The sequence below is a fragment of the Elephas maximus genome, chromosome 15 (genome assembly GCF_024166365.1).
Source record: "Elephas maximus indicus isolate mEleMax1 chromosome 15, mEleMax1 primary haplotype, whole genome shotgun sequence".
In the NCBI taxonomy this organism is placed as follows: Eukaryota; Metazoa; Chordata; class Mammalia; order Proboscidea; family Elephantidae; genus Elephas; species Elephas maximus.
Window position 1 is genome coordinate 68,343,757 of NC_064833.1, and position 14,613 is coordinate 68,358,369.

General features: G+C 40.0%; 1 protein-coding gene and 1 non-coding gene across 13 annotated transcripts in view; one reads left to right on the forward strand and one right to left on the reverse strand.

Moving 5' to 3' along the window:
* Positions 1-14,613, forward strand: part of STAU2 (staufen double-stranded RNA binding protein 2) — a 364,940-nt gene that overhangs the window by 70,982 nt on the left and 279,345 nt on the right. The gene's annotated exons all lie outside the window — the stretch shown is intronic.
* Positions 7,124-7,230, reverse strand: LOC126059094 (U6 spliceosomal RNA). Its single transcript, XR_007513359.1, has one exon. It is a non-coding gene; the product is annotated as a U6 spliceosomal RNA (small nuclear RNA).

Consider the following 14,613-nt stretch of genomic DNA (forward strand, 5'->3'; position numbering starts at 1 on the left):
GAGTAGTGTGAATATGAAGGGAAAGAGCATTCCAGGCAGAAGAAATAGCAAGTGCAAAGACTGTGGCATGTTGATGAACAACCAAGAAGCCAGTGTGGCTGGAAAAGAGTGAGCAAGGAGTAGGGCATTTGGGAGATGATACCAGAGGAGGTAACAGGAGGGCATGTGGTCATGTGGTTTAGTTTGACTTTATTTTCCCTAGATTTTACTTAGATTTTCTGTTAAGTAGTCCTGGTGGTACAGTGGTTAAGCACCCAGCTGCTAACTGAAAGGTCAGTGGTTCGCACTTACCAGCAGCTCTGCAGGAGAAAGGTGTGATAGTCTGCTTCTGTAAAGATTTACAGCCTTAGAAACTCAATGGGACAGTTCTACTTTGTCTTAGAGAATCTCTAAAGTAGACATCGACTTCAGAGATGTCTACTTTACATAGATTTTCTGTTAAGAATGTTGCCATTTTTCCTTTGTTGGCAATTTTTAGTTTCAAGATCTTATTCCCTGGTTGTCATGAGGTGTGCAAGAATTTTATGGCTTCTTCTAAGGGCTGTGCCTGAGACCATTCCTATTTAATGGATAAAGTGGATTTTCCCCTCAGACATTTGGAAAGTCTTTAAAATTTTCTGCAGATCACAAAAAGGGTAAAAAGAAAACAGGGAAGAACTATTAAGCTACCAAAGCCATGCTTCCGCTTAAGCTTGGCTGTCTGCACACCAAGACCTAACCATTTACTCAACAGACTGTTAAAATTCTGGTTTCACACATGACTTTACTTTTCAGATGACAAAAAATGAATATATTACAGGGAATTTGGCACCAAAGATCAGGGGAGATTCCTTTCTCCTTGCCAGACATCAAATTAAATAGTAGCTTCTTCATAGAGAGTGAAAGATTAAAAAGCCTAAGAATCAGATATCATTTAGAGGGTTTTTTTTTGAAAAGGTCCTCTCATTTTCTATTTAAGACAATATTAACTAATAATTAGAGATTACCCTTACTGTTTTTTTAAATAACATTTTATTGTGTTTTAGTTGAAAGTTTACACAGCAAATTATGTTCATTTAAAAATTTTTATGAAAATTGTTCTGTGACATTGATTACGTTTTTCACAATCGTCAGCATTCTTGTTGTTCTCATCCATTAACCTAGCTTCCCTGCTCTTCCTTACCTTCCAGTCTTTGCTTTAGGGTAAATGTTGACTGTTTGGTTTCATAGTACTCATGAGAGATATTTTTTACTTTATAAGCTGGTCTATTATTTGGCTGAAAGGTGACCTCCAGGAGTGGCTTCAGTTCTAAGTTCAAAAGTTGTCTTAGGACCATAGTCTCGGGGGTTCCTCTAGCCTCTGTCGGTCAAGTAGGTCTGGTCTTTTTTTAGGAATTTGAATTTTGTTCTACATTTTTTCCTCGTTCTATCTGGGACCTTCTACTGTGTCCCTGGTCAGAGTGGTCAGTAGAGGTAGCTGGGCACCATCTAGTTCTTCTGGTCTTGGGCTAGGTGAAGTTGTGGTTTGTGTGGGCTAGTCCTGTGGACTAGTTTCTTCTTTGAGTCTTTGGTTTCCTTTGTTCTCTTTTGCCCCAGACAAGTAGAGGCCGATAGCCACCACAAACTTTTAAGACCCCAGTCACTGTTCATCAAACTAGACTGTAGAACATCATCTTTATGAACTGTGTTATGCCAGTTGACAGAGTTGTCCTCCAAGACTAAGGTCCCAAGCCTTTTAACCCAGTAAACCAAGCCCATGAGGTGTTTGGATACGTGTAGGTAGTCTCTGTAACTGTGCCCTGTATGTGCTTTATTATATATGTGAATATGTATACAGCACACAGAAGTGTGTATATACATGTGCCTATTAAAAAACAAACAAACGCATTGCTGTTGAGTCAGTTCTGACTCACAGCAACCCTATAGTACAGGGTAGAACTGCCCAATAGAGTTTCAAACGCATTGCTGTTGAGTCAGTTCTGACTCACAGCGACCCTATAGTACAGGGTAGAACTGCCCAATAGAGTTTCAAACGCATTGCTGTTGAGTCAGTTCTGACTCACAGCGACCCTATAGTACAGGGTAGAACTGCCCAATAGAGTTTCCGAGGAGCGCCTGGTGGATTCAAACTGCTTAACCACTACAGACTAGGGTTTCCACATACGCCTATAGATACACCTGTATGTGCACGCCCCTGTACTCATATATGCCTTCTGTACACATATATACATACATAACTGCACACATATTTTTTGATTATTACTGTTGTTGCAAAATTATATATGCTATAGCATTTGCCAAAACTGTCCCATATTCTTGCGTACTTCTTGGTGTCTTCATTTACCTTGGTCAAGTTGTGCAGACTTCACCCTTGCTGGATATTGGGTTTTGCATCACCAGAAATAACAAGTGTGTTAATATCTAGAAAGCGATTTCCCCTCCATTTTCCCATCCCTGGTAACCATCTAAGAACTTTGCTTTCTGTGTGTATACCTAGTCTTGACTTCTTATAAAGGTAAGACAGTACAGTATTTGCCCTTTTGTGATTGACTTTTTTTCATTTGACATAATGTCCTCAAGATTGATCCATGTTATGTTTCCTGGACTCATTATTCTCTCTAATTGTGTGATATTCCATTGTATTTATGTACCACAATTTGTTTATCCATTATGCATCCATTGATGGGCACTTAGGCTGTTTCCATTTTTTTGCTATTGTCAGTAATGCTGCAGTGAACATGGGTGTGCACATGTCTATTCGTGTCACTGCTCTTAATTCCTTAGAATATATACCTAGGAGTCGGATTGCTGCATCATAAGGTATTTCTATTTTTAGCTTTCTGAGGAAGTGCCATACTGTTTTCAGTAGTGATTGTACCATTTTACTGTCCCACCAGCAGTGCATAAGAGTTCCAATCTCCCTACAACCTTGTCAGCATTTGTTTTCTGTTTTTTTGATCAGTGCCATTTTTGTAGGGGTGAGATGGTATCTCATTGTAATTTTGATTTGCATCACCCATAGTGTTTTTTCCCCATTGTGTTTTAGCTGTTCTTTGCTATCAGATTTTTCCACTTGAACTCATTTGCAGGCCTAGGGAGGACTGCTTTTTCTCCTGCCCCATTTAATGATGGGTAGAGTAAAAAAGAGATCTACCCATGAGCAAACCTTGGATTTGACCTGGATACTGAAATACTTCTCTTCCTTTGTTATGTCCAAGGTGTTGACAATGAATACATCCACTGACAACTTTTTCTTTCTCATTTGGAGCATAGCAAGCATGTGAAAATTCTTAGGACAGGATGTAAAGAATTGGAGAACATTTTAGGCTTTTGTTCTCCTATCTTTGTTATGAAAAGTTATATACATTTTATCAAGGACTGGAATAGCTGAAATCAGGCCCCCTAGAGACAGTTGATCTATTTTATATATTTACAGATAAAAGAGACAATATTGCTTGGCAAATGGCCAGAAAGCCCCCTGGTCTGCTGATGAGACTGTCGAAGGGCCACAACTCAAACTAGATTGTGTGTGATAATGGGAGCTTACTGGCCCAGTAGCTGGGGGTTCTCTGCATGGTTGGAGGTAGAAATTTAGCGTTCTTCCTCATTTTCCATTTTTTCTCCTTCTAGCCCTCTTCTCATTTTTCCTCTGCTTAACTTCATTTTCAAACAAGTTCTTCCTCTATTTGCTATACCTCGTTTGCTACCTCGCCATTAGACTTGTAGTACTAGAGGTGGAGCAAGGTTTTTTTTTTTTTTTTTTGGACTACTTCTTGGAAATGGCCCAAGAAAAACTCTAAATAGACTATCCAACCCAGAATTAGTCATTCAGACTGGGTTTGGGGTTGGGGGATACTTTAATTGGCCAAGCTTGGGTTATGTGTCCACCCTGAATAAATAGGGTTTAACCCCATCCGAACTTCTATATTGAGCAAAATTACTTTATAGGATAGACATAAAATGACTCCCTAAAGTTAAAGATTCTGAGGGAAATTCATTTCCACTACAGTCAGAATATTTAGTTCAAATCCTAGTTCTAATGCTTTTAGCCATGTGACCTTGGGCAAGACATTGGGCCTCCCTTTGTTTCCTCATTTGGTAAATAGAGATAATAATGCCAAATAAAAGATTTGGTGAGGCCTCATTCAGTCAGCAAACGTGTGCTGCATGTTGTGTTAGAGACATTAATGAAAGACAGTGGAGTAGACTCTGAGTGTAGAAGAGGAAGACAATCAGAAGAAACAATAATAAATAGATGTGTCTGTATGGTGCTATGGAAACATTGAAAATAAGCACCTTGCCTAGATTGGGGAATCAAATAAGCCTCCCAGGAGGAAATGACACTTTATAACTGATTCTTCAAGGTTAACTAGGATTTAGGCAGGTGAAGATGGGAAGGAAAAACAAGCCAGGTTTTGGGGGCAAAGGTAAGGAAACCTGAGGAAGTTTAGTTCATTCGTGGACTTGCAGTGTGTCCTCATATGTCATACTAAGAGGTTTGGTTTTATCTTGAAGGTGATTGGGAGCCATTAAAGGATTTTAAGATGAGGGGTAGAATAATTAATTGGATGTATGTTCTAGGAATATTGTTTTGGCAACAGTACGGAAAATAGTTTGGGTAGGCTTCAAATTCAAGGGATAAAGATGAATTATATGGGTATTTTTATAATCCATGGTGAATGTGATGATGGCCTGGAACAGTAAAGATGGAGAGGAGGGAACCAGAGTCTAAAGATACTTAGGAGGTAGACTTGATAGTGATTGACTGGATGGGGCATTAAGGATAACGTTCATATATCTTGATGGCAAATGATGTGCACCATGAGAGGAGCTGAAGCAGTCTTTTGGAAAGATGAGGAATTTAGTTTTGAATATGATGAGCTTAAATTGCCAATGAGATATTAGGAGGAGTCACCATTTACTCTTTAAGACTTCAGCAAAGTATATACAGAGATTATTTTGGCTTTGAGAGCTTGTTGGATATATACATGGGAAGAGGTACTTCAGAGTACAGAGCTGGAAGGATTTGGTTATGTTGGTTTGCTATCCAATTTGGAACAATTTTATGGCATTGTTTTATGTCAGACACTCCCATCCTTACAAGTGGTTGGCATATTTTGTGTCTAGATGATATTTGGTTGCCTTTGGCTAATGTATCCAATTTCTGGTATAGTCACTTATAAGCTAAGTTAGTAGAGTTGTTTCCCCTTAACACATGTGGTATGTATGGGTCATAGCAGTTAAACAACAAGGAAAGGATTTGGGTTATTTTGCCTAAAAAGGTGCTTGTTCCTATGGGCAGAGCCAGGTACTAGTGAGTCTTCATGGTCTCTCCTATAGCCCTGGGAAATAAATCTGTGAGACTTGGAAATAACTTTATGGATAGCTATGGCATTTATTCAGTGAAAATGTGGTAGAGTGAAATAAGTTTTTTTGAAGCATCCAAACTATTTTACTATGTTAGTTATCATAAAACTAGAAATAACTGATATTTTAGTTTATGAAAATAACTTGCATTATTGTATAGTCATGCGTTGCTTAATGTCCACGATATGTGAAACAGGACGTTATTTGTTTGGACATTGTGTGAACACTTGGCTCTGTGGGGCTTCCAGGCTCATGGACCAGGCCTGCCATGCAGAGCACGTCTGGGGCAGCTCCCACTGCGGATGCCTCAGGCAGGTGCTTGGCCGGGTCCTGCTCAGTGCGCAGCCCTATGAAGGTCAGGGTGAAGAGGCTCTGGGTGCAGGGTGGGGCAGTAGGGGAGTGGTCTTGGCCAGTTGGGCTCTCCCTCCTCCCCCCAGCTAGGCCTGCCATGCCTGCTGACCTGGGGTGCTCAGGAGTAGGATTGGGCATCCTCTTCTCCTAGCAGCACGGGTGCCTATTCCTGTGGGTGGGTGGTGGCAGTGTAGGCTTGCTGCCAAGTTGGGCTGTGGGTATCTCCTGGAGGGTGTGAACCAGACCATAGACGTATATGCAGTTGGACATTGCCCAATCGGACGTTATGTGGCACGTGACTGTATTTCAAAGTTTGTTACATAGAGTGATGACTTGTTGCTGTGATAATGTTGGTTTGCTATTTATTTTGAGGTTGTTTAAACTATGGCTTATAGTGGTCCTCGCTAGCTTGTAATGCCCTTTTAAAAAGTATATTGGAAAGTAGAACAGTTGAAAACATTGAAAATATTTGTACCAGCGGCGGCAGAAGCAGGTATAAACCCGTTGCCACCGAGTCAATTCTGACTCATAGCAACCCTATAGGACAGAGTAGAACTCCCCCATAGGGTTTCTAAGAAGTGCCTAGTGAATTTGAGCTGCCGACCTTTTGGGTAGCAACCATAGGTAGCAACCATAACCCTATGCCACCAGGGTTTCCATAAGCAGATATAAGTCTACTATTATTGCCTTCTGCCACCAGATGGTGCTTGTGTACTGATAAAACAAAATACAGACTGGGTAAGTTCATTTTGGTTAGCTTTCTAAGGCCAGCGATTAACTGATAAATGAGAAGTTAAACCATATTACATTGCTGATATTTGAATTTTTTGACCTATAGAAGTGTCAGTTTCATATGGTTCAACCTAATAGGAAAAAGTCAGCCAAGTACACAACTTGAAAGCCTCTTGGATAAATGAAACAAGCATGAAGTAGTGAAAAGCAAGAATTCCTTCTGCAAATATATTTGTTGTTGTTAGTTCCTATTGAATCAGTTCCTCTTTTTTTAAAAAAATTTATTGTGCTTTAAGTGCGACTTTACAAATCAAGTCAGTCTCTCGTATAAAAACTTATGTGCACCTTGCTATGTGCTCCTAGCTGCTCTGCTCCTAACGAGATAGCACACTCCTCCCCTCCACCCTGGGTGCATTCAACCAGCTCCTGCCCCCCTCTGCCTTCTCATCTCACCTCCAGACAGGAGCTGCCCACATAGTCTTATGTGTCTGCTTGAGTGAAGAAACTCACTCCTCACCAGTATCATTTTCTGTCCTATAGTCCAGTTCAATCCCTGTCTGAAGAGTTGGCTTCAGGAATGGTTCCAGTCTTGGGCTAACGGAGGGTCTGGGGATGATGACCTCCGGGGTCCTTCTGGTCTCAGTCAGACCATTAAGTCAGGTCTTTTTATGAGAATTTGAGATCTGCATACCACAAAAATATGGAATGCTTCACGAATTTGCATGTCATCCTTGCGCAGGGGCCATGCTTTTCTACTCTGTATCGTTCCAATTTTAGTGTATGTGCTGCCGAAGGGAGCACTGCTGTCAGCTCTGACTCATGGCAGCTCCATGTGTGTAGACAAGAACTGCTCCATAGGGTTTTCTTTTTTTTATTATTTATTTTGTTGAGATTATATACAGCAAAACATACACCAATTCAACCTTTTCTACATGGACAGTTCAGCGACGTTGATTACATTCTTCCAGTTATGCAACCATTCTCACGCTCTTTTTCCGAGTAGTTCCTCTCCCATTAACATAAACTTACTGCCCCCTAAAAGTTTCTGTCTTAGTCATGTAGTGCTGCTATAATAGAAATACCACAAGTGGATAGCTTTAAAAAACAGAAATTAATTTTCTCACAGTTTAGGAGGCTAGAAGTCTAAATTCAGGGCACCGGCTCTAGGGGAAGGCTTTCTCTTTCTGTTGACTCTGGAGGAAGGTCCTTGTTCTGTTTCCTGGTTCCGTGGAGATCTCCATGTGGCTTGTCATCTATCTTCCCCTGTTTCTGCTTGCTTAATCTGCTCCTTTTATGTCTTGTGAGAGATTCACTCAAGACACACCCTACTCTAATCCTGCCTCATAAACATAAGAGAGATAGCCCATTTCCAAATGGGATTATAACCACAGGCATACCCATGGCTTTCAAGTTCATTCCGACTCATAGTGACCCTGTAGGGTTTCCAGGGAGTGGCTGGTGATTTCTAACTGCAGACCTTTTGTTAGCAGCTGAGCTGTTAACCACTGTGACAGCAGGGCTCCAACCACAGGCATGGAAGTTAGGATTTACAACACATATTTTTGGGGAATACAGTTCAATCCGTAACAGCTCTTATCTGATCTTTTGAGTTGCTGTTGTCATGTTGATTAATACAGATAGTTCTTAGACGAGCATAATGCTCAAGGCAGATAGTTCTTACTAGTCTGTTTGGTTTTAAGAAGATTTTAGGGATTTTTTTTTCCTTTTTTTTTTTTTTAATTGTGCTTTAAGTGAAAGTTTAAAAGTCAAGTCAGTTTCTCATACAAAAATTTATGTACACCTTGCTATGTACTCCTAGTTGCTCTCCCCCCAGTGAGACAGCACACTCCCTCTTTCCACCCTGTATTCCCCGTGTCCCTTCAGCCAGCTTCTGTCCTCCACTGCCTTCTCATCTCTCCTCCAGAAAAGAGCTGTCCACATAGTCTCATGTGTCTACTTAAGCCAAGAAGCTCACTTCTCAGCAGTATCGTTTTCTATCTTATAGTCCAGTCCAATCCCTGTCTGAAGAGTTGGCTTTGGGAATGGTTCCTTTCTTGGGCTAACAGAAGGTCTGGGGACCACGACCTCTGGAGTCATCCCAGGCTCAGTCAGACCATTCAGTCTGGTCTTTTTACGAGAATTTGAGGTCTGCATCCCACTGCTCTCCTGTTGCATCAGGGATTCTCTGTTGTGTTCCCTGTCAGGGCAGTCATTGGTTGTAGCCAGGCACCATCTAGTTCTTCTGGTCTCAGGCTAATGTAGTCTCTGATATTTGTGGCCCTTTCTGTCTTTCGGGCTCATAATTACCTTGCATCTTTGGTGTTCTTCATTCTCCTTTGATCCAGGTGGGTTGAGACCACTTGATGCATCTTAGATGGCCACTTGCTAGTGTTTAAGACTCCAGATGCCACTCACCAAAGTAGGATGCAGAATGTTTTCTTAATAGATTTTATTATGCCATTTGACCGAGATGTTCCTTTAGGGGATATTTTTGCTTTAAGTTTTAAAGATTATCTCAGGGTAGTAGTTTGAGGGGTTCTTCTAGCCTCCGTGGCTTTAAAATGTCTGGAATACATAAGTTTGAAATTGTGTTCTGCATTTTCCCCCTTTTGATCAAGATTCTTCTATAGAATCTTTGATCAAAATGTTCAGTAGTGGTAGCTGGGCATCATTCCGTTCTGGTCTCATGGCAAAGGAATCAGTTGTTCATGGAGGTAATTAGTCACGCATTCCATTTCTTCCTCCTGTTCCTGACTCTCCTTCTTCCTCTGTTGCTCCAGGTGAATAGAGACCAATTGTTGTTCCTTTCGTGGCCTCTTGCACGCTTTTAAGACCCCAGGCACTACACAACAAAATAGAAGGTAGGATAGAAGCACTGAACATGGTATTGGGCCAGTTAACTGGGATGTGCCGTGAAACCATGACCCTAAATCTCCAAACCAAGTTACCAAATCCCATAAGGTTTTTTGGTTGTACATAAGCAGCCTCAGCAGTTACCTTTTTTTTGTTTGTTTGTTCTAAGAGTATCTATCACACAGCTTCTGCCAGTTCAACTTTCCATAGGTGTAAAACTTATGATAGCAATTACAGTAATCTGTTGTGTAACCCTACCCTTATTCAGTGCAGTTTTTCCATAAGATTTTCAAGGTTGTGACCTTTTGGAAGCAGATTGCCAGGCCTGTCTTCCGAAGTGCCTCTGGGTGTGTTTGAACTGCCAGTCCTTCGACTAGTATTTGAGCACTTTAACTGTTTGTGCACGTGCGCACACGCACACGGAGCCCTGGTGATGCATTGGTTAAGAGCTCTGCTGCCAACCAAAAGGTCAGTTCAAATCCATCAGCTGCTCCTCGGAAACCCTATGGGACAGTTGTACTCTGCCGTATGGGATTGCTATGAGTTGAAGTTGACTCCATGGCAATGGGTTTGCTTTTTTTGAGTCTCGTATGTATTTATATAAAACATGTATGTATTTTATATATATATATGTATGTATATAACTTTACTTTTTGTGTACTACGTCCCTTGGTTTGGGAAATGTATTTCTCTTTTTTTATATCTTTATACATGGAGTTATATGTCGGAACTTTTTTTTTCTTTCACTGACACTTCCTCATGAGGACAGCGCTTTATAGAATATATGTAGAGCTGAAAGGTAGGCTGCAAGATAAAATTTTTTAAGTGTTCATATAGGCTTGCATTGTTAACTTAGAGATATTTTTTGTTTTGTGGAAATAAAACCCCTATTAAAGACAAATTAAAAATATATTGTCCTTTAAAAACTCTCATAAGCCAGAGAAGAAAATTTCAACAGGTTACCAAGGATGAAGGAGTGTGAACTCATCCTGATACCAGAGAATCAGAGAGCCAGGGGGATAATTTCAGGGTAAATAAGAGGATGATTCTGGGTCAGAAGCTCTCGTCTCAGGTGTGTGTTTAAAATTAAGAATAAACAGGAACCTAGTGAACATTGCAACCCTTTAAAGCAAAACTCATTGTTTAGTAAGACCAAATGTGACGCTTTTTTATTTTAAATAAAATACTTATGAAATGAAATACTTTTTTTTCTGAAATGAGCTATGAGGAAAGCCCCAAAACATGTTTCCCCAAGTATATGATAAAAATCAAATAATTTAAAAATACATTTTGGAAGCCTATGCTTCTGGCCACGACAGAACATGGGAGCAGACTTACCCTCCTACCATAACTAGAAAGCCTCATAAAATATATAAAATTGTTTTAGACACTGGACATAGATCATTGAACATTGAATAAATCATAGACATTGAATCAGGTAGCGCAGTACTGTGATCTTTGAAAAGAAGGGAAACAAATGAGGTGAGCCCTATGATCACCCTGGCTTTTTGCCTGGAGTTACTTTTGGTACAGGGAGAGGAATCCCAAACAGAGAGCACTGTGGTCTTGCTGAGCTGAGAATATAGAGATTGGAGTTTAGGAAGGCTGAAGTGGAATTTGTGGTTAGGAAAAATGAGGAGGAGGGAGATACATAGAGAAGCAACCCCAGAAAACTCCATAAGGGTGCTGTTGATTCTGTTGCTGCTATCTAAGATGTGTATGAATAGGGTAAAAAATCCATGTGGCCAGGAAAAGATCTTACCTGTGAGATGAACAATACACAAAGATCACCCAGGGTTAAAAGGCATTTGAGTTTCAACCAGAGGAGTGGAAACTCCTCATTGAATACCCAGGGCATTTAGTAGAGACCCTAAGAAGCATCATGCCTTGCCTTACTGGTGAGGCTGAGTTAGCCAGAGAATAAAGGTTACTCTAAACTTGCCCCGACAAAGATTAAAAACAGGCCTCAGGAAGATCGGGCTGATTTACGAGTACCTTAACCCTCTGCCATAACGAAGTCCAGCACTCTTTAAAGCACAACAAAATCTAGCAGTCAACAATGTAAAATTTACATTGTCTAATATTCAATAGCAAATTACTAAACCTACCAAGAAGGAGGAAAGTGTGACCCATGATCAGGAGAAAAATTAGTCAATTGAAACAGATCCAGAAATAATGGAGATGATGGACTTATCAGATAAGTATGCTAAAACAGATGCTGTAAATATAACCAAAGATTTAAAGGAAATCAGGAACACAATGAAGAGAAATGGGCAAGATATAAAAATATCCAGATGGAACTACTGTAGATGAAAATCATAATATGTGAACTGAAAGAAAAGTTATCATTGCATAGAATTAACAGCTTAAACACTGGAAGAAAAGATCAGTAAACTTTAAGATACAACAACAGGAACTGTACACACTGAAACAAAAAGAAACAAAGGCTGAAACAAAATGAATAAGCCTCAGAGATATGTGGTACAATGTTAAGTGGACTATCATGTGTAATTGGAGTTCCAGGATGAGGAGTGGGACAGGAAAATATTTAAAGAGTAATAGCTTAATTGTGCTCATCAGGAACCCGTACTTAGACCAAGAGGCAGTCGTTCAAACAGAAAAAGGGGATACTGCATGGTTTAAAGCCAGGAAAGGTGTACATCGAGGTTGTATCCTTTCACCATACTTTCACCATACTCACACAATCTGTATGCTGAGCAAATAATTTGAGAAGCTGGACTATATGAAGAAGAACGGGGCATCAGGATTGGAGGAAGACTCATTAACCACCTGTGTTAACGCAGATGACACAACTGTGCTTGCTTAAAGTGAAGAGTTCTTGAAGTACTTACTCTTGGAGATCAAAGACCACAGTGTTCATATGGATTACACCTTAGCATAAAGAAAACAAAAATGCTCACAATTGGACCAATAAGCAACATCATGATAAATGGAGAAAAGATTGAAGTTGTCAAGGATTTTATTTTACTTGAATCTACAATCAATGCCATGGCAGCAGCAGTCAAGAAATCAAACAATGCATTGCATTGGGCAAATCTGCTGCTAAAGAGCTTTTTGAAGTGTTAAAAAGCAGAGGTCACTTTAAGGACTAAGGTGCACCTGACCAGGACATGGTGTTTTTAGTTGCCTCATATGCATATGAAAGCTGGACAATGAGTAAGGAAGACCAAGAAGAATTGATGCCTTTGAATTATGGCGTTGGGGAAGAATACTGATTATACCATGGACTGCCAAAAGAACAAACAAATCTGTCTTGGAAGAAGTAGTCAGACTGCTCATCGGAAGCAAGGATAGTGTCATGGATTGAATTATGTCCCTCCCGAAAATGTGTGTATCAGCTTAGTCCATGATTCCCAGTATTGTGTGGTTGTTGTCCATTTTGTGATTGTAATTTTATGTTAAGAGGATTAGGGTGGACTGTAACACCACCCTTACTGGGTCACCTCGAAGATCCAATATAAAGGGAATTTTCATGGGGTGTGGCCTGCACCACCTTTTATCTCTTAAGAGATAAAAGAAAGAGAAACAAGCAGAGACTTGGGGACCTCACACCACCAAGAAAGCAGCACCAGGAGCAGAGCACGTCCTTTGGGCCCAGGGTACCTGCACCTGAGAACCTCCTCAACCATGGGAAGATTAAAGACAAGGATGTTCCTCCGGAGCTGACAGAGAGAAAAAGCCTTCAGCTGGAGCTGACACCCTGAATTTGGCCTTGTAACCTACTAGATTGTGAGAGAATAAATATCTCTGTTAAAGCCACCCACTTGTGGTATTTCCGTTATAGCAGCACTGGATAACTAAGACAGGTGGTGAGACATCTTCTCATATACTTTGGACATGTTATCAGGAGGGACCAGTCCCTGAGAGGGACGTCATGCTTTTAGAGTAGATGGTCAGTGAAAAAGAGGAAGACCCTGAATGAGGTGGATTGACATGGTGGCTGCAACAGTGGGTTCAAGCATAACGACGATTGTGAGGATGGTGCAGACCCTGGCAGTGTTTCGTTCTTTTGTACATAGGGTTGCAGTGAGTCAGAACCAACTCAATGATACCTAAGAACAACAACAACAATGGCTGAAAGACATCCAGGTTTGATGAAAACTATATAAATCTGTGGTGCGAAGAAGTGCAATGATCCTCAAACGGAATAAACTCAAAAGAAACTACATCAAGGTACATTATAATCAAAATGCTGAAAACCAGTGATAAGGAGAACATCTTAAAAGTAGCCAGAGAAGGAAGACACATTGCATACAGAGGAACGAGTATGAAAGCTGGAAGACAGTGGAACAATATTTTAAAGTGCTGAAAGAAAAAAAAATGTCAATGTAGAATTCTGTACCCAGTGAAAATGTCTTCAAGAATGAAAGCAAAATAAAGATTTTTTTGTTTCCTCCAGACAGAAGGTGACAGATTTGTTACCAACAGAGCTGTCCTGCAATAAATGTTAAATGAAGTTCTTCAGGCCAAGGGTATTAAAAAATAAGTAATGAAAAGCATGGAATATGGTAAATATAAAGAACATTAAAATTTTATTTAAATTGAGAATGCAAAACGTAATAGTGTTTTGTGAATTTTATAACAGGTAAAAGTAAAATTATGATTACAATAGAACAAAGGATAAAAAGGGTGGAAATAAAGTATGCCGCTATAATTTTCCTACATTGTACGTGAACTAATATAAAATGATGTGAAGGGGAATTGTGGCAAGTTGAAGATGCATATTGTAAACTGCAGAGCAAATAAAAGAAAACAAAGGAAGAATAGCTAAGACTCCAATAGTGGAGATAAAATAGAATCATAAAAAATTTGTAGTCTAAAAAAAGTGAAAGAAAAAAAGGTGGGAAAATGGAGTAAGGAACACATAGGGCAAATAGAGATCAGGGGACAAGATGGTAGATTTAAAACCAACTATGTTGGTAATTACATTAAATGTAAATGGTCTGAACATTCTAGTTAAAAGATATCAAATGTCAGACTGGATAGAACAGCGTATATAACCATATGCTATGTAAAGAAATCCATTTTAAATATAAGGACACAGGTTAAAAGTAGAAACACTGATCATAATAAAGCTGGAGTGGCTATATTAACATTGGACAAAGTAGACCATACAACACAAAATATTACGAGGGAGAAAGAGTTAAAAGAATAAAATCATCCAGAGGACCTAACAATTTTAAGTATACATGCACCTACCAACAGACCTTAGAATAAGTGGACAGAAAAGCAGCAACACTACAGACTTTGTAAAAATGGTGTGGGGGTGGTGTCTGACTTCCTCTAACATCACAAGGGGGAAGGAGACTC